We start from the raw sequence: 26,739 nt of genomic DNA, 5'->3' as shown, positions 1-26,739 counted from the left end.
ACGAGGAGGAGGAGGGAGGGAGGGTGGGAAAGGGGTACTCACTATATAGTAGATAAGAACTACTTTAGGTGAAGGGAAAAACAACACACAATACAGGGCAGGTCAGCACAACTGCACTAAACCAAAAGCAAAGAAGTTTCCTGAATAAACTGAATGCTTCGAAGGCCAGCGTAGCAGGGGCGGGGGTTTGGGGACCATGGTTTCAGGGGACATCTAAGTCAATCGGCATAACAAAATCTATTAAGAAAACATTCTGCATCCCACTTTGGTGAGTGGCGTCTGGGGTCTTAAACGCTAGCAAGTGGCCATCTAAGATGCATCAATTGGTCTCAATCCACCTGGAACAAACGAGAATGAAGAACACCAAAGACACAAAGTGATTATCAGCCCAAGAGACAGAAAGGGCCACGTAAACCAAAGACCCCATCAGCCTGCGACCAGAACTAGATGGTGCCCAGCTACAACCGATGCCTGCCCTGACAGGGAACTCAACAGAGAATTCCTGATGGAGCAGGAGAACAGTGGCATGTGGATCTTGAATTCTTGTAAAAAGACCAGACTTAAAGGTCTGACTGAGCCTAGAAGGACTCCGGTGGTCACGGTCCACAGAACTTCTGTTAGCCCAAGAATGGAACCATTCTCAAAGCCAACTCTTCAGACAGGGACTGGAGTATAAGATAGAAAATGATCCTGGTAAGGTGTGAGCTTCTTGGCTCAAGCAGACACATGAGGCTATGCAGGCAGTTCCTGTCTGGAGGAGAGATGAGAAGGCTGAGGGAGATAGAAGCTGGCTGAATGGACATGGGGAATACAGGATGGAAAGAAGGAGTATGCTGTTTCATCAGGGGGAAAGCAACTAGGGAGTACATAGCAAGGTGTATATAAACTTTTGTATGAGAGACTGACTTCATTTGTAACCTTTCACTTAAAGCACACACACAAAAAAGCAAAGATGGCGAGACTTTGTCTCACATACTATGGACATGTTATCAGGAGGGAGCAGTCCCTGGAAAAGAACATCATGCTTGGGAAAGCAGAGGGTCCATGAAATAGAAAGACCCTTAACAAGATGGATTTGACACAGTGGCAGTAACAATGGGCTCACCCATAGCAAGGATTGTGAGGATGGCACAGGGCCAGGCAGTGTTTCATTCTGTTGTACCTAGGGGCACTATGAGTTGGAACCGACTCGACTGCACCTAACAACAACAGCCTGGTGGCACAGTGGTTAGGCGCTCAGCTGCTAACTAAAAGGTAAGCAGTTCAAACTCACCAGCCACTCCTTGGGAAAAAGATGTTGTAGCCTGCTTCTGTAAAGATTACAGCCTAGGAAACCCATGGAGCAGTTCTACTCTGACCTAACGGATGGCTAGGAGTCTTGGAAAAAGTACTGCCAGGATGCTCCTTAGAAGCCAGGATGGTGACACTTTGTCTCATGTACTTTGGAAATGTTATCAGGAAGGATCATTTCCTGGAAAAGGACGTCACGCTTGGTAAAACAGAGGGTCAGCGATAAAGAGGAAGACCCTCGACAAGACGGATTGACATGGTAGTCTCAGCAATGGGCTCAAGCATAACGATTGTGGGGATGGCACAGGACCGGGCGGTGTTTCGCTCTGTTGTACACAAGGATGCTATGAGTCAGAACCGACTTGATGGCACCTAACAATAACCAATAACTTCCCAAAAAAGAGGGACATAGAAGGTACAATTTTCTGAGATCTTACAAGTCTGAAACTGTATTAAACCCAAAAGAAACCAAACCCAGTGCCATCAAGTCGATTCCGACTCATAGCGACCCTATAGGACAGAGTAGAACTGCCCCATAGAGTTTCCAAGGAGCACCTGGCGGATTCGATATGCCAACCCTTTGGTTAGCAGCTGTAGCACTTTAATCACTACACCACCAGGGTTTCCGAAACTGTCATTAGTGCATCTTTAATCAATAGTTTAGCTAGATACTGAATACCAGATTGGGAATCATTTCTCCTTCAGAATTTTGAAGTCTCCATTGTTTTCTAGCTTTCAGTGTGGTGTCAAGAAGTCCAAAGCCATTCTGATTCCTGATTCTGTATATGCAACCTATTATTTCTTTCATCTGGAAGCTCTCCTACGTTCTGTGACTTAACAGTGATATGCCCTGTTGTGGACTTATTTTCACACCTGTATTGGTCACTCAGTGAGCTCTTTCTACCTGGAAACTTGTATCCTTTAATTTGGAGAGTTTTCTTCAATCATTTATTTTTCTAGAACCCCTCTATTATTTGAATGTTGGAGATCCTGGACAGTTGCTCTAATTTTCTTATTTTTTCTTTCCCATTTTCTATCTCTTTATCTCTTAGCTTTACTTATTCTCTTTTCATATTGTTTTTCTGTCATATTTCATCTTACTCTCTGAAAGAATTAAATGACAGTTTTGTGTTTGTTTTAATTTTTTACCTACCTATATGGTCTCCATTTCCCACATTTAGTATTTTCTCTCTTGGTTTGGTCCTTGTCTCTCACATCAAAGGTTTCCTTCATGTCTAGTGATCTCTGGTCACATGCTCATATTTATGGGTGGGACACTAGAAAGATCACTAGAAGAATTGTGTGATAAGGTTTGTTGACTATGCACTGTACTGCAGGGATATCAGGTTTGAATATTCCTTTGGGGAATTCCCAATGTCAGTATCTTCAAATCTTTTCTCTTAGGCTGGTTATAATTCTCAGAGAAAAATCTTCTAAACTCTTGCCTGTAGAGTAAAAAAAACCTGGTAGCCTGGGTTCTCAAACCTTGTAAAAGTTAGTTTTCAGTATGGTGCCCCTCTATTTTACCCTCTCTAGAGAACAAATCTCCAGTCTTCTGCTGGGATTATGAAGGGGCAAGTTGCCTGGGTTTCCAAAATTAGGAAAAGGATCTATGAGATATAATTGCCTCTTACACAGATTTGCACAAATCATCCTGTTTTTAGTCCCATCCTCACTCCTACTTCCAGAAGTAATGAGTGCTTTAAATTCCTCAACATTTTAGAGATTCTATACTGCAAAGAAGTTTGTTTCTCAGCTTTCCCACAGCTGGCTTGAGATTCTAGAATCTGCAAAATAATTACTGCTTTTTTGCTTTCCAGGTTCCAAAATGTTAGTTTCCTCTCCCATTCTCTTTGTCCTCATGCAGTTATATCTTCTGTAAAAATCCTTTTGCTTTAGCTTTAATTCCGTTGCAAAAGAAAATGAAATTTAATCGTATTCTGTTTGCCATCTTTAACTGGAAGTCCCTCATTCTCTCTTCATCACTGTTAATCAGGCTTTCATCCCAACCTCTCCACTGGGATCAATCACTCATTGGTGACGTTCATGCTGACAAATCTAGTGGCTGCTTTACTCTATTCCCTACTTGACCTCTTAGCAGCATGTGGCATAGCAGGCCACTTCTGCATTCCTTAAATACTTTCTTCTCTTGGCTTCTGTGACAATACTTTCTTACTTTTCCATCCATCTCACTGGCTGCTCCTGCTCCTCTGATTTACATTGATGTGTTTCGGGGCTGAATCCTGGACCTCTTCTTCTCAATCTAGGTAAACTTTCCAGGTTATTTCATCTGGACATATGATTGTACGTACCTCTATATGCCTATATGCCAGTGACTCCCAAATAAATCCACACTACTAAACCTGGTTCTCAACTCATGTTATACATATCCAACTGACTTATTGACATTTCTAGAGATAATCTGTTAGGTGTCTGTCTTAGTTATCTAGTGCTGTTATAATAAAAACACCACTGGTGGATGGCTTTAACAAACAGAAATTGATTTTCTCAGTTTACCCAAACCCACTGCCATCAACAAGTCGATTCTGACTCATAGCGACCCTGGTAAGTCCGAATTCAGAGCGCCAGCTTGAGGGGAAGGCTTTCTCTGTGGGCTCTGAAGGAAGGTCCTTATCTCTTCAGCTTTTGCTTCCTGGTTCCTTAGAGATCTCCATGTGTCTTGGAATCTATTTTGCCCCATCTCTGTCTCTGCTTGCTTGTTTTAATCTCTTTTTAAATCTCAAAAGAGACTGGCTCAAACCATGCCTCATTAACATAACAAAGACAACCCATTCCCAGATGAGATTATAACCACAGGCATAGAGGCTAGGGCTTATAATACATATTTCAGGGGTACCTAATTCAAGCCATAAACAGTGTCTAAAGTTATCATATAGCCAAAACAAAACTCTTGATTCTCTTCAGTAAATGTGCTCCTCTCCCAGTTTTCTCTTCAACCTGATCTCTCTATATTCTCACCATCACTTACTAGGCTTCAGCCAAACTGCTCTTCTCTTCCTTGAGCATCCCATGTTCAAGCTTGTTCTCACTGCCTGTAGAGCTCTTCTCTCAGATCTTCACAAGGCTGACATTTTCTTGTCATTCAGATCTCAGCTAAAATGTCCCTGCGTCAATGAGGCCTTCTCTAAACCTGATAAAAGCAGTCACCAGCTTCTATCACATTATCTATTTTAATTCTCTGCACAGTACTAACACAGATTTCTCATTTGTTCATTATTTTTCTCCCTTTCCTCTAGAATGCAATCCTTTTGAGAGCAGGGACAGCTTCTGTCTTGTTCATCACTACATCCCCAGTATCTAAAATAGTATCTGAAATATAGCTGGTGTACAATAAATAAATTGTATTAATAAATTAACATAAAAGAAAAATTTAAAAATAAAACTTTCCTCAAATTAGTATGCTAAGAACAGTTCATGAAATCTTTTATAAGTTTTTCTGGAAAAATGGCATTTCATGGTGGCTCCTATGATACAACCCTTTCTATTCTGAATCTTTGAACTGACTCTTCAGAAAACTCTAGGTTCAAAGTATTCTCTATGGCTGACCATCAGTCCCAGAATTCTATTTAAATAAGAAAAAAAAAGTTAGATTTATTCATCTTATATAGAAGCTTATCATGAAAAAGTTTTAAAAATAATTCTTCAACATAAAATTTAGAATTTTGTCACAAACATGTACATAAATTTTAAATTCTGTAAGTTGTTTTTACCAGAAAACAAAGTAACTGAATAATCAAGAATAAAACTAAAAGTTGGTGGGCACTTTAAATTCATATAAAATAATTTGTAATGTTTAAATCATAAAATGTATCTATGACTAGAAGAGTTTAAGGTAAATATAAATTTAGGGTAGACTTGGTCTCTTTCAACGTGCATTTTTATTATAGTAAAAATTATAGACAGTAAAGGCATAATACATTAAAGGGATGTCAATTACACATTTCAGATCAATATGTATTTAAAGATCAAAATGAATTTAAACTCTATGTTAGAAATTATAGGCAATTAAGAAATTGAATGAATTAGTTAACAACAGAGGATTTCTTAGGCCTTTTTTATAGTAGCCCTTGATACAGACTAAGGGCATGATCCAAAGGGTAACAAGTATATTTACATAATAAATAAGTAAAACCCGCAAAGCGCCGGGGTTACCAGACTATTTACTACCTAATAGGTTTCCTATGAACTAAAAAAATAAACTAGTCCCCCAAAATTCCAAATATACACTACTTAGGATAAAATCACTCAAAGTTTGATAAAAACAAAATTTTAATCAAATGATCTGCTTTAAGAATTCTAATGAAAACGTATGAATTACTTTCACTGAAGTCTCTGCATCGGCTGATGTACAAAAAAGTCATAACCCAATAGTGACTGATGATCTTTCAAAAAAAACTTTTACATATTATTTATTAAGGAGCTAACTGTCCATGTTGTGGCTAGTTCACATTGTTTCTTCCCCTATCATCTCTTCCACTTTATTTTATTGTCTACTTTAGTTCTTATTTTCACCTTCAAGGAAGAAAATTAAGGTCAATTTTACTCACTTAAAATTTCTGGTGTAGAATGAACTTCAGGTGCCGGTCAATGTTCTTTCATTAAATAACAAGGAAATCAAGAGTTACTGCATTCTTACTATTTTTCAGAAGCAATGAAAAACGTTCCTGCCATTGCAGAAGTGGCCTATCACTACAACGTTCTCGTTAAAGTTCATCTAGATCATGAATTCCTTCAAAGCTAGGGTGATACTTTATTCATCTATTACTAGGACCTGTCAGAGTACCTGATACTTATTATAAACTCAATGAATTTTGGTAAATAATTGAATTTGAGACAAACCCAACCCTGCCACATTAAAGTTGGAGCAAAACTTTACATTCAAGTTTGCTTCTGTCCCATTCTAAAAAAAAATCAAGAATATATTGCATATGTAATACAATAGCAATAAAAAAGGGAAGAACTAGAAATTGAGAAAATCAAATAAAATTAAGAGGTGTGCGTCAAAAACACCAGGAGCAATAGGACTGAATTCTTACACTTGCATGAAGCAAAATTCAGAAACCAGATCCCAGCAACCTACTTGGTTTTAAGTACTTTGGGACGGAATTACCCAGTTACAGTTAAACTATCAAAATCAACATGCTGGAGAAGTGGTAAGTATTCAAGTGAAGACTACGGAGACAGAAAAAAGCAGAAATGAAAATCTCTGGACAAGTTACTTAATCTTCCTAAGGCTCAGAATTCTTACCTAAAGGAGTTGTTGTAAAGAATAAATGTATCGTATAAACAAGCAGTGATTAAAAAAAAAAAAAAAGTTGCAGTCCAGTCAATTCTGACTCATACCGACCCTACAGGACAGAGAACTGTGCCACTGGGTTTCCAAGGAGTGGCTGACGGATTCAAACTGCCAACCTTTTGGTTAGTAGCTGAGCTCTTAACGTCTGCACCACCAAGGCTCCAATGTTTAGTGATAAAAAACCAAAACCAAACCCAAACTCATTGCCATCGAGTCGATTCTGACTCATAGCAACCCTACAGGACAGAGTAGAGCTGCTCCACAGGGTTTCCAAGGAGCAGCCAGTGGGTTCAAACTTTTGGCTGGCAGCTGAGCTCTTAACCATTACACTACCAGGGCACTGAATGTATAGTGATAGCTATTATTACTTAACAAAATAAGCACAAATGGTAACCTCCCCTTTCAAAATAAAAAGACTTGGCTAAACATTTGCAACATGACAAAACGTTAATATCTTCTTTATACAAGGGTCTTTTAAAGTTATTCAGAAAAAGGCTAAAACCCAACAAAAAAATGAGCAAAAAGTACAATTAATGAGCCATGAAAAAAACAAATGTCTAGTAAATATATAAATTATTCCTAGCTAGAAATCAAAGAAATGTAAGTAAAAACATGATGTATTAATGATTTTTAAAAATGATGCTTCATATATTTATTATTCAGAAAATATTTACTGAGCACCACATACAAGTGTCCAACACTGTGCTGATGCTAATTTTAAAATGAATCAGACAGTCACTGCTTCCCGCAGATATGCACAAGGTGCTATGTGAATATACAGGACGGACAGCAGGAAGTTAAAGGCTCCTGGAAGAAGCAATACCTAAAGCTGAGATCTGGAGGACGGATGGAAATTAACCAGGCAGAGATGGAGAAATGTGACCGATCCCAGAACAGTATACGCAATAGCCTGGAGACATAAGAAACAACTGTGACTTCAGGGTACTACAGGTAGTTCACAGGAGCCCTGGTGGTGCAGTGGTTAAATCTCTTGGCTGCTAACCAAAAGGTCAGCAGTTCAAACCCACCAGCTGCTCTATGGGAGAGAGATGTGGTCTGCCCCCGTGAAGGTCTACAGCCTTGGAAACCCTATGGGGCATTTCTACTCTGTCCTATAGGGTCGCTATAAGTCGGAAGCGACTCGACAGCAGTGGATATGGCTTGGTTTAGTGATGGCGATGTGAAGACGTTGAAAGGTTTTAGACAGAAAGGTCACACGAACAGATTATTTTTCTTTTGAAAGATCAATCTGGTTATAATGGATCGGAAAGGGGCAAGACTAAGGTCGAGGAGACTTGCAGAAGCAGGCTATTATAATAATTCAGGCAAAATAATATAGAGATAATAGGAAGAAATACATGAATTTAAGAGATACTAAAAAGAGGACTGGAGCCCTGGCGGCGCAGTGGTTAAGCATTCAGCTGCTAACCAAAAGGTCAGCAGTCTGAATCCACCAGGCACTCCTTGGAAACCCTATGGGGCAGTTCTACTCTGTATTATAGGGTCCTATAGGGTCACTACAAACTGAAATTGACTCAGAGGCAACGGGTCTGGTTTTTTGTTTTGGAAGATGGCTAGACCGAGCTTGGTAACTGATTAACGATCAGAAGCGAGGAGCTGTTATCAGTCAAGAGAATCATCCAAATTCTGGTTTAGACACATCCGTGGGTTGGGTAGGGAACACAGAAAGGAACAGATTTGAGGGGAGTGGGAAGGGATCATAATGGAAGCAGTGAGTAATATTTATTGAACATTTACTATGCACCAGGTATTGGTCAAAGTTTTCTGTCATTGAAACCTCTCAAGAATCATACGAGCCAGGCTCTATTATGCCCTCCATTTTACAGATGAGGAAACTGAAGCACAAAGAGAGAATAAGTAAGTTGGCCAAGGTCAGGAGTAAAGCTGAGATATGAACTCTGACAGTCTGGCTTGAACTATGCTCTTCATTGCAATGTTACAGATGCCTCAAAAATAGTGAAGAAAATGGATTCAGTTTGGGGCATGTTGTGTTTCTGCTATCTGTGGGACACACAACAGGCAAATGTCCAGGAGGCAGTTGGAAGTGAGGGTTTGACATTAAGAACTGGCCGAAGATGTAGATTGTGAGTCATCAACATATCTACAGAAATGAGTAGACGGGCTTCCTAAGAAGAACATATAAAATGAAAAAAAAACAAGGCTAAGAGAAACCTGATGAAAAATTAATATTTTAGAGGCAGGCAGAAGAGTAACTGGTAAAATCCAAAGGAGGCACAGCAAGAATTTAAAGGAATGGGTTCTGGAACCAGCCTTCCTGAATGTGAATTATGGATCAGCCACTTTACTAATTTTGGGTCTTAGTCACTTCCTCTCTGTGCCTTTTTAATTTTTTTTTTCATTTCTGAAACGGATATAACAATAGTACCTACCACATACAGTTGTTTTAAGGGTTAAATTAACTAATATGTTACATGGTTGGGACATGGGAAATAGCAAATGTTCAATAAACTTTAGCTATTATTAGTGTTAATAATATCAAATAGATTGGGAAGGACCAATCAGAGAGCAGAAGGAACCCCAAGAAGATCAGTTATCACTAAAATTAAAGGAAAATAGTGTTTCAGGAAGTCAACAATGCCAATACTGCAGTGTGGAGAAGATAACGGCTCTAAAGTGTACATAATATTTAATAACAAGGAATTTGATAACTTTGGTGAGTGACAGATGAAACAAACACTGAACACTACTTGAAGAGAGTAAATTGGAACTACCTTTCTGAAAGGCAATTTGATGAGATGTATTAACAACTTGAAGATATCTATGTTCCTTGATCCAGTAATTTCACTTTGAGAAATAATGAGAAGCATATCCAAAGTTTTATATTTTATTACTATTTAAAACAGTAAAACTAGAAAGTAACTAAATGCCTAAGTGCAGTAACAATGAAACCAAAATATTTCAAACACAAATTCAAATATAACAAAATTACCAACTGTGGTTATTCCTGAATAATGAGTTTATGGATTTTTTTTTATCTTTTCTGTAGTATTTTCTAAATTTTCTCCCATTGACATGCATTACTTTCATAATCAGAAAAAGTTAAGTGTTCCCTTTTTTTCTTTTAACTGTCCAATACTAGAGCCCTGGCTATACATAAAGGAGCCCTGGTGGTGCAGTGGTTAAGCTGTCAGCTGCTAACTGAAAGGTTGCCAGTTCAAACCCACCAGCAGCTTCACAGGAGAAAGATGTGGTAGTCCGCTTCTGTAAAGATTTACAGCCTTGGAAACCCTATGGGGGCAGTTCTACTCTGTCCTATAGTGTTTCTATGAGTCAGAATTTGACTCAACAGCAACAATTTGGTTTGGTTTGGTTTTTATATACATAAAAAGAACACTGCAGAGAACAAAAACTTAAGTAACAGAGATTATTTTCCCATGTACTATTCACATAATTTAAGTAAAATAAAACCTTTCGCTTTCACGTAATAAAAATAATTATTAATTTAAAAATGGTTAAGTCCAGAACCTGAGTTGAAAAAGGAAAACTTCAATAATTTTTTTTTTCCTAACCTAATAACCTATTGACCCACTGACCTACTTTGGAATTTAGGTTAGTTAAATCTGATATCACAGATGTTTCTGGGACTGATGGGTTTATTAACATTAATTAAAAGTAGTGCTAGCATAATACAAAACCCAAGCAACAATCTTTAACTACGTCTTTTCACCACTTAACAAAAAAACCGCAACTTGCTTCTGCAGATTAGTGGGTATTTGTATTATAGCTAAAAAGATAATTATTTCTAAGATAACAATTTTAACTTGTCAAGAAAGACCCAAATACTTTTAAAATTAATTTTTTAATGTATGGGGAGAGATGAAATTAAACAGTAGGTCTCAATTTATTCGATATTATATATGAACATTAGCTTACCACAACTGATGTAAAATTTTACAAGATGAAAAACATTCTTGATTCTACAGCAGTTACTAAGACCAACTTAAAACTTGATATTACAATACCCAGACACACATCCCAAACCAAAGCCTTATAAACTAGACCTCTTAGAATTGGAGAGGATTCTGACTCATGATAAATTAATCAGGTAATGCTTTAGGCCAAATGATACTAGAACTCTAGCTTGTCAAATGTCAAAATATAAGGTTACTTCCAAAACCTCATTAAATAAACAGAAAGCTAAAAAAAAAATAATACAGCTCTCTTAGTGGGACATGAAACTATCTCCAATGACTCAAGTAACATTTTTTCAAATAACATTACATCTGAGCTCCCCATTCATGTAATGGACTTGGTCAATGGACTGGTTTGGTCCACAGAAAACCAGGGCACCTTATTGCCTTTCCAGAGATACAGAGAGTCCTGAGCCTTTCCCCAGCTCAAATGAGCTCAATATAATCAAGACCTGAAGGTACAGGGGGAACTCAAGCCTGTGCAACAGAGTAAACCCCACAATGAATCAGGTACCATAACCCTGAACTTAGACCAGCCTGCCTGTACCTGGTCTGTACACAAACATCAACAGGAGGGAAGAGGGGTTCCTGTCCTGGGTAGAATAATGCCCTCTCCCCCCAACCCACCCAGATGTCCATGACCCAATTCCTGGCACCTGTGAATGTTCCCTCACTTGCAAAAAGGGACTTTGCACACATGATTGAGGTTCACGATCTTGAGATGGGAAGATTACGCTGCATTATCTGAGTAGGCTCAATGTAATCACATGAACCTTCAAGTGCAGAGGACTTTTCGAGACTGTGGTCAGACACATGAGATGGAAGAGGGTTAGAGAGATGCAACATTGCTGGTTTTGAAGATGGAGGAAGGTGGCCACGAGCCAAGAAAATGAATTTTCCCCCAGAGCCTCCAGAACAGAGCACAGACCTGTGACACCTTGATTTTAGCCCAGGGAGGCTGATTTGTGAGCTGCAGAGCTATAAGATAAAAAATTTGTGTTGTTTTAAGCCATTAAGTTTGTGGTAATTTGTTATGGCAGCAAAAGAATATTAATACAGGCCCCGAAGTTCTGGCTGCTCTGATAAATCAGCCTTACCAACCCCTCTCCTCTGTGTTTACAACAATCTGCCTAGGAGGCCATCAAGACTAATCCCATTATACTCTACATTCCTTTTATGTCAGTCACCATGTGCCATACTTAATTACTTTTGTGTGTGGCCTTTCTAGCCATGGTCTTGTACTGCTACCAGGTGATTGTGTGCAAGGGTAATTGTGGCCTACTAAGGGGACTGGTCAGTTTTGCCTTAAAACAGAGACGACTCAGAACAGGGAGGAGGGGCTCACCACCACCAAGGAAGGACAGACCAGCAGGAGAGACCCAGCAGCAGGAGATGGTGCGGTAGGCTTCCCGACCCATGAAAAGAGAAAGCTGAGCGCCTGTGGACAGACACTGAGGGCCAGGGAGAGGCATGCCTGTGAGCACAGCTTGGAAGAGGCTATCCTAACAGAAGAACTGTATCCTGAGTGTTCCTGAGCCAGAATTGTAACAGATCCCATAATTGTGAGTATGGTCTGTAAGTTCTGTGTGGCCATTGCAATGAATTATCAAACCCGGAAGAGAGTGCTGTGGTAGGGACAGTTGGTGTCTGAATTGGTAGAGGTGGCAGAAAGAGGAGGCGTGTCCGACTTCTCCCTCATAGGAATCAGCCTTGTGCTATTGATCTTGGTTCTCCTTCCCCCTTGTGCTGCTAGAGGAGGTCAGACACCTCCCTTAAACTGTTTTTACACCGTAAGAAGCCCAAGACTCCCAGGTCATCTCCCATTCTCCTTGGCTCTCATCCCTATACACTTTGTATATCCCCTACACTGACTCCTTCTTCCTTCCTCTCCTGATTTCCCAAACCCATTCACTATGTCCTCTGGAGCTGATGGTATGTCATCAACAAAACATCTTATACCCTCGACATTGTCTCTGCACACTTTTCTTGTGCCAACTCAAACCTCACTCTTCTCTAGAAACTCTGCTTAAGCTCCAGCCCTTTCAAATGATGGCCATTTTCTTTCTCACACGTCTCAGGTCACTATGCCCTGGATGTGGGCTAAATGTCTTCCTTGTTCTTCACTGTCATTTCTAAATTTTTCCCTTCTCTCCCTAAAATCTCCAGCTTTGAATCTCATGCTGTAGCAGCTATTATCCCCTTGTTGTAGTCACTGACAAACCCCCTCATTTCCCGAGGGTATAACTCTCCAATACTTCTTTTAGCATAGTTTTTGATGATTTTAAAATCCACATGAATGACTCCTAACATCTTCACTGTCAATTCCCTGATCTCCTCTTTTTCAACAATCTTATACTAACACTGACGGGAGCCTGGTGGTACAGTGGTTAAATGCCGGGCTGCTAACCAAAAGGTTTGAATCCACCAGCCCGCCACTCCTTGGAATCCCTTTGGAGCAGTTCTACTCTGCCCTATAGGGTCGCTATCAAGTGGAACTGACTCAGCGGTGGAGGTACACATCACCCCACTTCCCACTTATCCCCCTGATATTCTCTGGAAGGCATCGTTTTCAATAACACATCCTCTCCATAGTCTCAATATCAAGCACCTTATCCTCCAATCTCTCACAAGCTGGGAGAGCATGTGATCTGCTCAATGTAAAACTACAAAAACAAAAACACCAGCAATAAAATTATTTATCTTAATGTCTTTTTTCTTGACCTAGCTTCCTAACCTTGCTGGGTCCTTGCAGTTTCTCATTCCAGAAAAGGTACAAAAGAACAAGGCTAACTTATTTTAGATGATCAGGAAACATGAGAGAGTGGTCAAGCTGTTCATTATCCTTCATCAGAACTGTTTAATCCTTTTTCATGTTTGTCCAAACTCCATCCTTTCTTTCTGCCATTGAATCCTTTGTACTTTTATCATATAAATAAGGGATTCCATGGCAAAAATGCAATGGTTGTTTATAACTCTAAAACAATTAAACTCTTGCTCTCATTAAAAACCTCATATAATTCTAATTTATAGCATTTACCAATACAGGCACAAATAATACAAATATTAAATAAATTTCTGGCTTCTGAAACCAAGATTTATGAAAATTATTTTTTTATCACATAAAAAAAATCCTGTTGCTGTTGAGGCGATTCTGACTCATGATGACCGCATGTGTTATAGAACAGAAGTGTTTCACAGGGCTTTCTTGGCTGTAATCTACGGAAGCAGGTCACCAGGCTGCCCTTCTTCTGTGGCACTGCTGGGTGGGCTCTAACTGCTACCTTTAGGTTAATAGTCAAGTGTAAGCCATTTGTGCCACCCAGGGACCTTTTTACAAGGCACCAATTTTCCCTTCTAGCTTGAGTCTCTTTCTCCAGCCTCGTCTCCCAAACTATATTCACTATACACCTACTATTTTCTAGCCACACGAAATTTCTCATCATTTCTATGAAATAAAAAATAAAGATCCCTGGGTAAATTAATGCCCCTAAGTGCCCAACGTATTACCAACATCAATGACTTCTTAATATAATAAACTAAGAGTAACCTGCTCAAAAAAATCACTTTGTCATTCACATCAGAATTCAACTAGTAACTACAGAAAAGTCATGTTCAAGAAAAAAAAAAAAACAGAGACGCCGTATATTAGTTTCCTAACCTGTTGTAACAAGTACCACAAACTTGATGGATTAAAGCAACACAAATTTATCATCAGTTTTGCAGATTATTAAGTAGTCCAATACGGGTCTTACTGGGCTAAAATCAGGTTGTCAGCAGTTCTGTTCTAGAGGGGTGAATTCATTTCCTTGCCCTTTTCAGCTTCTAGAGGTTGCCTACATTCCCTGGCTCATGGCTCTACTCTTTCAATATCAAAGTCAGCAGTGGGTCAAGTCCTTCTCAGGATGCCACCTGGTTCTCTCTTCTGCTTCCTTCTTTCCTTAGATGAACCCCTGTGATTACATTGGGTCCGCTCAGAAAATCCAGGATACTCATCCCATCTCAAGGTCATCTGATTGGCAACCTTATTTCCTCTTTCCCATGTAACTTAACATAGTCACAGGTTCCAGAAATTGAGACATGGACATCTCTGAAGGGCCATTATTCTGCCTACTACATATCGTGACCTAACAAGTCATTCTTTGATAAAGACAAAATAAACTATCTTCTGGAGAAGATGAAAAGTTAAAGGATAACTTGATCTACTAATACATAAAAAAAAAAAAAAACTATTACCACCACAACATAAGTTCCTAATTTCTTAACATCTTTTCTGTTCATGTTTCTTCAAGGGAATAAAAAAATAACGTGAATGACAATTCATGGTGCGTGAATTGCTCAACTGGAAGTCTAACTTTATTGTTGTATGGCAACAACAGGTTCTGTGCATGTTTTGTGAATGGCAAAAGTTTGTTAGTTTAATGCCCAAATGAATATGAGAACATATTTTCCTTTTTGGACAACTATTTATGTGCTATACACCATACATAAAAATGGCATAATCTGTAAGTGTGAAACAGATACCAAACAAGATGAATTAAACTCCAGCCTTTGTTCCTATTAAATTAATAACCTATTATTTTAAAAAAGCCAAGTGTAGAGAGATTTCTGAATTGGGTCCTCAGAAAGCAAGGGACACATTTATATCAATCTAAAGGAAGTACAGAATTTCATCAGTGCTATAAACATCCAGGGGCCTGTTATGAAATTTAATTATTAAGTAGTACTATAAAATATTAACTGAGATAGGCATAGGGATGGATTATAAGATATTTAAAAACTTAAAACTAATATATAAAAATATGAGGAGTGGTGAAGACAACTCATCAGACATGGATTGGACTGGACAATGGGTTGGAGAGAGATGCTGATGAGGAGTGAGCTACTTGCATCAGGTGGACACTTGAGACTATGTTGGCATCTCCTGTCTGGAGGGGATATGGGAGGGTAGGGGGGTTAGAAACTGGCAAAACAGTCATGAAAGGAGAGAGTGGAAGGAGAGAGCGGGCTGACTCACTGGGGGAGAGTAGTGGGGGTATGTAGTAAGGTGTACATAAGTTTATATGTGACAGCCTGACTTGATTTGTAAACTTTCACTTAAAGAACAATAAAAATTATTTAAAAAAAAATATGAGGGGGCGGTGCCAAGATGGCTAACTAGTCAGAAGCTTCTGCTGAACCGTCTTGCAACAAAGGCCCAAAAAAACAAGTCAATCGATTACATATATGACAATCTACAAACCCTGGGCATCAAATACAGAACTAAGGAATCGATCTGAGTGACAGGGGAGTAAGAGATAGTCCAGAAGCAGCAACAAGTTGCTGAGCCCGTCCATTGCCTCAGCTCCAATTCCTCGGCACCATTCTTTAGTGCAAATGCAGCGGGACTGATGGAAGTTTCCTGAGACACAGCAGGTTCCACAAAATAAGGCAAGCAAAGTGGCACACCCCTGACCTTGTGCCGTGTCTACAGCGGGACTGGCCACAGCATTTAGGGAGTGGCTGCTTCGGTGAAAAAAGGCAAACGAAGTGCCAGCACTCTGACCTCCTGGTGTGATGCCATGGGTCTCGCTGTGGGGTTTAGGACAAAGCTGCTTCAGCTAAAGAAGGCAAATGCGGGACACAGCTGTAACCCACTGGGGCAATATCCACGGGGACCCAGCCAGGGCACACAGGCCACACACGCCTCTGGAATCTGAGATGAAACAGCACTCTTGACACAAGGTAAGTGATTTTGTCTAACTTACTGTGTGGATCTAATAGCTCCTTCTTCCGAAACTACGCTCTCCTATCTATCTGATCCCGCCCACTTCTATCCCAGCTGGATTCATTAGCAGTTGAATTCCCTGGGACTGAGATAGAACATGCCACGCTCTCTCTGACCAATTCTCCTGACCTGGGAGAAGGAGCTAATTAACAAACAGGTGAAAAATACTTTCCCAACTCCCCTAAACTGGAAGCTCAAAGCAAAAGCAGCTCCAGTCCAGGCATAAGCGATCCACTGACTTTGGCTTTCACCCCTATATGCAACCAGATGGCTATTATAATGTAAGGACAAATCTGCTAGAGGTCTACCTATAATTGTTTCAACTGTGCGGTGGAGAGAAAGTTTTGGAGGTCTGATACTACTCTGCCTATTAAACAGAGCCCTCACCTACCCACAGCAGGGACCTAAGGGCTGAGGCTCCATCCACGCCACCCAGCCACCTGCGAAATGACTCTGAGGATAGTGATGCCTACCCGTCTGTACAGGTATAAGCACTGGGTGCCTAAGGTACGGCTACAGAGCCCACCCGCCAGAGCACTCTAGAGAACAGAGATGCTCCTTCCTCACTGACACTTGGGGGAAGGCTGTCAGCACCCTGCCCTCCTCAGAGTGTGACCCCCTGCTGCTACCAGAAACCAATGCATACAACCATCACCACTACTCCTCTAAGACAATAGGTGAGAGCCTACACCACACACTAGGTGACTGTCAGGACACCTGAGCTGATTCTATTCAAGAACAATGAATGGACGCATAGGCTCATATGCCTGGTAACAACTCTAACCATCTGGTAAAAGGATGTTAGTGCTTCAAAGGCTCCAATAATCAAGTTAGCGCACTCCAGTAGCCCACCTGGGTAAACTGGAACAAAACAAAGCAAGATAGGACACAATGAGCAAACATGAAATAAATTATTACAAGAACTTATAGATAGCTCACAGACAGTAGTCAATATCAAATCATATAAAGAAGCAGACCATGATGCCTTAAACAAACTCCCAAAACAGACAATCAAGGACTCTCCTGGATGAATATGCATTCCTGAAATTGCCAGATGCAGAATACAAAAGATTAATATACAGAATGCTTCAAGACATCAGGAACAAGACCAGGCAGTATACAGAAAAACCCAAGGAATGCACAGATAAAGCAGTTGAAAAAATTAAAAAGATTACTCAAGAACTTAATAAAAAATTTAATAAGCTGCAAGAATCCACAGAGAGACAGCATTCAGAAATTCAAAAGATTAACAATAAAATTACAGAATTAGACAACTCAATAGGAAGCCAGAGGAGCAGAATTGAGGAAATGGAATGCAGAATTGGGGAGATGGAGGATAAGGCACTTGGCACCAAGGTATTTGAAGAAAAATCAAACAAAAGAATTAAAAAAAATCAAGAAACCCTAAGAATCGTGTGGGACTCTACCAAGAAAAATAACATGTGAGTGATTGGAATGCCAGAACAGGGAGGGATAACAGAAAATACAGAGAAAATTGTTCAAGATTTGCTGGCAGAAACTTCCCCGACATTGTGAAACATGAAAGGATATCTATCCAAGATGTTCAATGAACCCCATACGAGGTAGATCCCAAAAGAAAAGTCACCAAGACATATTATCATCAAACTAGCCAAAACCAAAGATAAAGAGAAACTTATAAGAGCAGCCAGGGATAAGCGAAAAGTCACCTACAAAGGAGACTCAATAAGTTTGGAGTACTCGGCAGAAACAATGCAGGCAAGAAGGCAATAAGGTGACATATATAGAGCACTGAAGGAGAAAAACTGCCAGCCAAGAATCATATATCCAGCAAAACTGTCTTTCAAATATGAAGGCGAAATTAAGTAATTTCAGATAAACACAAGCTTAGGGTATTTGTAAAAACCAGACCAAAACTACAAGAAATACCAAAGGGAATTCTCTGGTTAGAAATTCGGTAACACCAGATATCAACACAATACCAGCACACAGAACAGAGCATCCAGATAACAACTCAGACAGGGAAATCATAAAATTAAAATAAGGTTAAAAAAAAAATGCTCAGAACAGAGAATCAGTGATGTCACTATGTAAAAGATGACAATAATCAATAAAGAGGGACTAAACAAAGTAGGCACAGATTTTCCATATGGAGAAGAAATCAAGGCGATATATGGAGATACGAGTTAGGTTTACACTTAGAAAAACCGGAAAATATTAAGGTAGCCACAAAGAAGACTAACAATCCCACAGCTCAAAATAAAAACCAAGATAAATATAAAGGCTCAGCAAAAACAAATTCAACTACAGTGAAAAAGAGGAACATACAATTGACAAAGAAAAACTTCTCAGCACAAAAAAGTGGAAAAATGAAACTGTCAACAACACACAAAAAAAGGCATTGAAATGACAGCACTAAACTCATATCTACCCATAATTACACTGAATGTAAATGGACTGAATGCACCAATAAAGAGACAGGGAGTTCCAGAATGGATTAAAAAACACGATCAAACTATATGCTGCCTACAAGAGACACACCTTAGACGAAGAGACACAAATGAACAAAAACTCAAAGGATGGAAAAAATATATCAAGCAAACAACAATCAAAAAAAGAGCACAAGTGGCAACATTAATTTCTGACAAAATAGACTTTAAAGTTAAATCCACCACAAAGGATTAGGAAGGACACTATATGATGATTAAAGGGACATTTCTGCCAGGAGGATATAACAATATTAAATATTTATGCACCAAATGACAGGGCTGCAAGATACATAAAACAAACTCTAGCAGCACCGAAATGTGAGATAGACAGCACCACAATTATAGTAGAAGACTTCAACACACCACTTTCAGTGAAGGACAGGACATCCAATAAGATGCTCAATGAAGACAAAGAAGATCTAAATGCACAATCAGACCTGAAAGACATATACAGAACACTCCACCCAACAGCAATGAAGTATACTTTCTTTTCTAGTGCACATGGAACATTCTCTAGAATAGACCACATATTAGGTCACAAAGCAAGCCTTTGCAGAATCCAAAACACTGAAAAATTACAAAGCATCTTCTCAGGCCATAAGGCCATAAAACCAGAAATCAGTAACAGAAAAACCAGGGAAAAGAAATCAAATACTTGGAAACTGAACAAATGCCCTGCTCAAAAAAGACTGGATTATAGAAGACATTAAGGACGGAATAAAGAAATTCATAGAACCCAATGAGAATGAAAACACTTTCTATCAGAACCTTTTGGACACAGTGAAAGCAGTGCTCAGAGGTCAATTTCTATCAGTAAATGCACACATACAAAAAGAAGAAAGGGCCAAAATCAAAGAACTATCCCTACAACTTGAACAAATAGAAAGAGAACAACAAAAGAAACCCTCAGGCATCAGAAGAAAGCAAATAATAAAAATTAGAGCAGAATTAAATGAATTAGAGAACAGGAAAACAATTGAAAGAGTCAACAAGACCAAAAGCTGGTTCTTTGAAAAAATTAACAAAATTGATAAACCATTGGCCAAACTGACTAAAGAAAAACAGGAGGGAAGCAAATAACCTGAATGAGAAATGAGATGGGTGATATTACAACACACCCAACTGAAATTTAAAAAATCATATCAGATTACCATGAAAAATTGTACTCTATCAAATTTGAAAACCTAGAATCGATGAATTTCTAGAAATACACTACCTACCTAAACTAACACAAACAGAGGTAGAACAACTAAATAGACCCATAACAAAAGAAGAGGTTGAAAAGGTAATTAAAAAACTCCCAACAAAAAAAGGTGCTGGTCCAGACGGCTTTACTACAGAGTTCTACCAAACTTTCAGAGAAGAGTTAACACCACTACTACTAAAGGTATTTCAGAGCAAAGAAAAGGACGGAATATTCCCAAACTCATTCTATGAAGCTAGCGTATCTCTGATACCCAAACCAGGTAAAGATACCACAAAAAAAAGAAAATTACAGACCTATATCCCTCATGAACTTAGATGCAAAAATCCTTAACAAAATTCTAGCCAATAGAATTCAACAACATATCAAAAAAATAATTCACCATGACCAAGTGGGATTCATACTAGGTATGAAGGGATGGTTCAACATTAGAAAAACAATTAATGTAATCTATCATATAAATAAAACAAAAGACAAGAACCACATGATTTTATCAATTGATGCGGAAAAAGCATTCGACAAAGTTCAATACCCATTCACAATAAAAACTCTCAGCAAAATAGGAATAGAAGGGAAACTCCTCAACATAATAAAGGACATTTATACAAAGACAACAGCCAACATCATCCTAAATTGTGAGATTCTGAAAACATTCCCCCTGAGAACAGGAACCAGACAAGGATGCCCTTTAACATCACTCTTATTGAACATTGTGCTGGAGGTACTAGCCAGAGCAATTAGGCTAGATAAAGAAATAAAGGGCATCCAGGTTGGTAAGGAAGAAGTAAAAGTATCTCTATTTGCAGATGACATGATCTTATACACAGAAAACCCTAAAGAATTCTCAAGGGAGCTACTGAAACCAACAGAAAAGTTCAGCGGAGCCATCAAGATACAAGATAAACATACAAAATTCAATTGGATTCCTCTACACCAACAAAAAGAACACTGAGGAGGAGGTCGCCAAATCAATACCATTTACAGTAGCCCCCAAGAAGATAAAATACTTAGGAATAAATCTTACCAGAGATGTAAAAGACCTATACAAAGAAAACTATAAGACACTACTGCAAGAAACCAAAAGAAACCTACATAAGTGCAAAAACATACCTTGCTTATGGGTAGGAAGACTTAACATTGTAAAAACGTCTATTCTACCAAAAGCCATCTACAGATACAATTCTGATCCAAATTCCAATGACATTTTTTAATGAGATGGAGAAACAAATTAACTTCATATGGAAGGGCAAGAGACTCCGGATAAGTAAAGCATTACTGAAAAAGAAGAACAAAGTGGGAGGCCTCACTCTACCTGATTTTAGAACATATCATACCGCCACAGTAGTCAAAGCTGCCTGGTACTGGTACAACAGATACATAGACCAACGGAACAGAATTGAGAATCCAGACATAAATCCACCCACATACGAGCAGCTGATATTTGACAAAGGCCCAAAGTCAGTTAATTGGGGGAAAAGACAGTCTTTTTTAACAAATGGTACTGGCATAAAGGGATATCCATCTGTAAAAAAAAAAATAAGACCCATACCTCACACCTTGCAGAAAAACTAACTCAAAATGGATTAAAAAACCTAAATATAAAATCTAAAACAATAAAGATCATGGAAGAAAAAATAGGGACAACACTAGTAGCCCTAATACATGGCATAAAGAGTATACAAAACATTACTAAAAATGCAGGAAAGAAACCAGATAACTGGGAGCTCCTAAAAATCAAACACCTATGCTCATCCAAAGACTTCACCAAAGAGTAAAAAGACTACCTACAGACTGGGAAAAAATTTTTAGATATGACGTTTCCAACCAGCACCTGATCTCTAAACCTACATGATATTGCAAAAACTCAACTACAAAAGGACAACCGAATTAAAGAACGGGCAAAGGGTATGAACAGGTACTTCACTAAAGAAAGCATTCAGGCTGCAAACAAATACATGAGGAAATGCTCATGATCATTAGCTATTAGAGAAATGCAAATCAAAACTACAATGAGATTCCATCTCACTCCAACAAGATTGGCATTAATCCAAAAAACACAAAAGAATAAATGCTGGAGAGGTTGTGGAGAGACTGGAACACTTATACACTGCTGGTGGGAATGGAAAATGTTACAACCACTTTGGAAATCAATTTGCTGCTTCCTTAAAAAACTAAAAATAGAACTACCATATGATCCAGCAATCCCACTCCTCGGAATATATCCTAGAGAAATAAGAGCCTTTACACAAACAGATACATGCACACCCATGTTCACTGCACCACTGTTTACAACAGCAAAAAGTTGGAAGTAACCAAGGTGCCCATCAGTGGATGAATGGATAAATACATTATGGTACATTCACACAATGGAATACTGTGCATTGATAAAGAACAATGATGAATCCATGAAACATTTCATAGCATGGAGAAATCTGGAAGACATTATGCTGAGTGAAATTAGGCAGTTGCAAAAGGACAAATATTGTATAAGACCACTATTATAAGAGTTGGAGAAACAGTTTAAACAGAGAAGAAAATAAAAATATATATATAATGAAAATATTTTCACATATTATACTTTATCAATGAGGCCATGGATCCACTTAAAATGGTCCTAGAAATATATCAGGTTTCAAGGCCACAAGTATTCCTCTAATTTTTTGCAGTGTAATCACTTCATAAAAAAGACAGTTGTTTTGACCTATTAAAACTTGGGTAAACTGCCAGGTTGCTTTTGTGCAGCCAAGTAGGCCACGCAAGTTCAAAACCATCTGAAAACTAGTTCAAATACAATTAGATGCATCCTGAATCAAAGATTATTCAGGAAACAAGTATCATAAAGCATTTCTTCACTAAAATAATCAGTATATCTAAATTTGTACTTAGAATAAAACTTACTCCCTTTAAATGGTAAGATTTTGCAACATAATATATATATATATATATATATATATATATATATATATCTGCTATCCTTTTCCAGATACTTCTCTATTCCTACTTTTAAAACTTTCAAATAAGTAAATATAAATGGACATATGTGGCCCTTAGGTGACTGGTTCTTTTTTTAATGCACTGACACTGATTTCTTGATCCATCACCTGAAAAGACATTATCTCAGAACACGAAATGCTTCAATCTGTGGAGCAGCAAGGGAGATGGGCTCAAAATGCACAGACACATCTTCTTCGTAGAACACAAGGCAGAAATAATTACAGGGTAAAGGACACTGTGCAGATTGCACATTAATTCACCAGCCAGAAGGCCTGCGACCAGATTTCACAGGATGTAACATGGACTCAAACATTACAGAATAGAGATAGTCCTTTGAGACAGAAGACACAGGATTTGATGGGAATCTTATAATCCAAGGCTCCTATATCCAGGTAAAAGGAAATTACTTTCTAATCATGCAAGAGCTTAGAAAGAATACCTACCGTCCAAATAGTATACAGGCAGTCCCCAGGTGCAAATGAGATCCGTTCCTAACTGTGTCTTTAAGTCAAATTTGTAGATAAGTCGGAAAAGGGGTATAGGTTCTTATTTAGCCTTACTTTAAAAACTAAAAGTGCAAGAAAAAGCTGAAGCCTTTTCGATGATTTAAAAGCTGCACAAGCAGCAAGTGGAAGCGATTGTGATGAAGAATTTGTTTTGATTAGGGGATGGTTCAGTCCTTTCGAAGTGAGGGCAAATTTACGTTAACATTAAATGGGAAGTAGCAGTTATCAGCAAGTGTGACATTCATAACCTAGGGTCTGCCTGTATTTGAAGAAATTTTTTAATTAAGAGAGAGTTAAATGAGAATAAAGATCTCAAGAGACAAGATGAAGACTATGAAAAACAGAGTGAATAGTAAATCTAGAAAAATATATGGTCAAATTTAAATTAATACTGATAATATGATTCATACCTGTAACTTAAAGGTTAAATGGGAATGTTGAATCAAGAGAGTCAATATTATAAGGCAGGATTTCTCAGCCTTGGCACTACTGACATTTTGGACTAGATAATTCAGTATCGTTAGAGGTGGTCCTTTGCATTGTGGGATAGAGGCCAGCATCAACCATCCTCCATGTTGTGGCAAACAAAAATGTGTCCAGGCATTGCCAATCGTCCCCTGCAGGGCAAAACTGCCCCTGGTTGAGAACCACTGTTATAACAATATTAGAACTAAAGGTGCTATGTCTACTAATCTGACTATATCTAGACCCTGAGTTCTAGTAACATCCTCTGGAGAATTTTAATTTTTTTCCTTAAGTTCAGACTGCAAGTTCCATCTTGCCTTCTGTGGGTGGTGGTTCCAACATAAATGCACTTTTCAAAGCCTTTACTACGCCATTTAGGTTTGTCCTCTGCATGTATCGCTCAGTGGAAAGTCTGGGATTTGAGCAGCGGTTTATCATAGTTCAGTTCTTCAAGCTTCTGCTATGTTTCTTTGGATCTGCACCGTGTGCATGTGTAGCTTATTAGTGAGGTAAGGCTTTTGTGAATTCATACACAGAATTAAGGAATCTCTAGCGTTGAAAGAAAAAAAGAAAAAAAAAGTTAAATCAAAGCAGGGGGGGAGGCAAAGCAAGATGGCAGCATAAGCAGTTTTGTGTTCTTATCCCCCCAAAACAAATCCAGGAAAAATCAAACAAAAATGGGTGAAACTGACCATCTCTGAACTCTGGATACCAATTAAAGGGTTGGAGGACCAAAGTGAACACTGAATCAAGAAAAAGAGAGAGCAGTAGTTTTCCACACATCTGAGCTCCAACCCCCTCCCTGGCTAAGTATGGTTGTCTTGGGGTGGAGGCAAGGCCCAAGACAATACCCCCACTCCCCGCCCCGGGCAGTGAGAAGCATAGTCAAAAAACCAGGAGAGTGTGGGCTAGCAGGTAGGGAGTCTTGAGTTTCAGTGGTACAGCCAGCACTACCAGGCAGGGAGCCTATCAGTGAAACAGCTACAGATGGTGCTCTTGGGCAGGGGAATCTTACATGTTGGAGCAGCACAGTGAGCACCCCCAGGCAGGGAGCCTAACAGTGAAACCGCTACAGCAGGTACTCCTGGCCAAGGAGTCTGATGGTGAACCTATAACAGGTGTCAATTCTAGGAGGAGAGTCTGGGCCTAGAACTGCACAGCTGGCACTCCCAGAAAGGGAGTCTCATAGTAAGTCTGTAACAGCAGCCACTCCCAGGTGGAAGTTTGAGGCTGGAGGTCCACACCCATGCTCCCAGGCAGGAAGTTATATGGTGAATCTCCAACAGCTACTGTGTCCGGGGTGGGAGTCTGAGGCTGGAGGTACACAACATTCCTGTGTGGGGAGCCTAGGGACTGTAGCTCCCCAGCTGGTACTTCCAGGAGAGAGTCTTGTGAATCTATAACAGCTACTGCTCCTAGGTGGGGACTCTGGTGGCAGACATGCAAAGTCAGCATTCCCAATCTGGAGCCTAGTGGTGAAGTGGACACAACAGGCACTCTAAGGCAGAGGGTCTGGTAAAGGAGCTGAACAGCCTGCACTTCCACTCAAGGAGCCTAGAGGTGAATCAGCGATAGGTGATGCCCCCAAGAAGGGAGACCAGTAGTGAAGTGGTCACAATGATGGGGAGATTGATGTTGAAGTAGAGAACTATAATATTCAATAACTTAAAACAGTAACAAGAAGAAAAGTAAACCCTAGGGAATGGGAAGAAGCTAATCTCCAGAGTCACCACAGAATAATAGTTTTAAGTGTCCCAGTTTAATCGAAAAATCAGAAGACGTCAAGAAACAGAAAAAGATGGCCCATGCAAGAGGTCAAAATAAAGTAACAGAAACTGTCCTGGAGGAAGGACAGATAATGGACCTATAAGACAAGAACATCAAAGCAACAGTACTACATATGCTCACAGAGTTAAAGGAAAACATGGAAAAAGAAATAAAACAATACAAGAATAAAAGAAAAATTTAAGACACAGAAATTTTTTTTAAAAAAGAACCAAACAAAAACACTGCAGCTAAAAAATATAATAACAGAAACAAAAAAATTTCCTAGAGGGGTTCAACAGCAGACTTGAATTGACAGAAGAATCAGTGAACTTGAAAATAGGTGAACTGAAATTAGTGAGTCTGAGGAGCAAAAATAAAAAAGAATAAGGAAAAGTAAACAAAGCCTAAGGGACCTGTGAGACACCATCAAGCAGATTAGTATACTCATTATGGAGTTCTAAAAGGAAAAGAGAGAAAGAGGCAGAAAGAAAATTAGAAAAAGTAAAGGCCCAAAACTTCCCAAACCTGATCAAAGATATGAATCTACACATCCAGTAAGCTCAGCGAATCCCAAGTAGGATAAATGCAAAGAGAGCCACACCAGGACGTGTTATAATCAAACTCTTGAAAAACAAGTATAAAGAGAGAATTTTGAAGCAGTTAGGCAAGCGAATTATCACATACAAGGGATGTGCAATAAGATTAAATGCCAATTTCTCCTCAGAAACCATGCAGGCAAGAAGGCAGTGGGATGGCATAATTAAAGCACTAAAAAAAAAAAAAAAAAACTGTCAACCAAAAATACTATATCTGACAAAACTGTCACTCAAAAATAAGGTCAAAATTAAGACATTCTCAAATAAAAGCTGAGGAAATCTGTTACCACTAGACCAGCCCTAAGAAATGCTAAAGGAAGTCCTTTAGATGGCAAAGAAAGAACATTAGACAGTAACCCAATACAGAGATTTAAAAAAAAAACACTCCATTAAAGGTAATTTCTTGGCAAGTATA

General features: G+C 39.0%; 1 protein-coding gene across 17 annotated transcripts in view; it reads right to left on the bottom strand.

Annotated features, from left to right (window-relative positions):
* Window positions 1–26,739, bottom strand: part of CLOCK (clock circadian regulator) — a 144,371-nt gene that overhangs the window by 67,694 nt on the left and 49,938 nt on the right. For 2 of the 17 annotated variants that reach the window (XM_064285782.1, XM_064285776.1), the window contains exon 3: window positions 2,444–2,735. The exons of 14 other annotated variants lie outside the window; for them this stretch is intronic. The gene's annotated coding sequence lies outside the window, so the exon portion shown is untranslated. Of the gene's footprint in view, window positions 1–2,443; window positions 2,736–4,279; window positions 4,858–26,739 lie in introns of those variants that run through there. One more of the 17 variants, XM_064285775.1, reaches the window with a different exon arrangement.

This window comes from Loxodonta africana, chromosome 5 (genome assembly GCF_030014295.1).
Source record: "Loxodonta africana isolate mLoxAfr1 chromosome 5, mLoxAfr1.hap2, whole genome shotgun sequence".
Lineage (NCBI taxonomy): Eukaryota > Metazoa > Chordata > Mammalia > Proboscidea > Elephantidae > Loxodonta > Loxodonta africana.
This window is presented reverse-complemented; position numbering and strand designations above follow the sequence as displayed.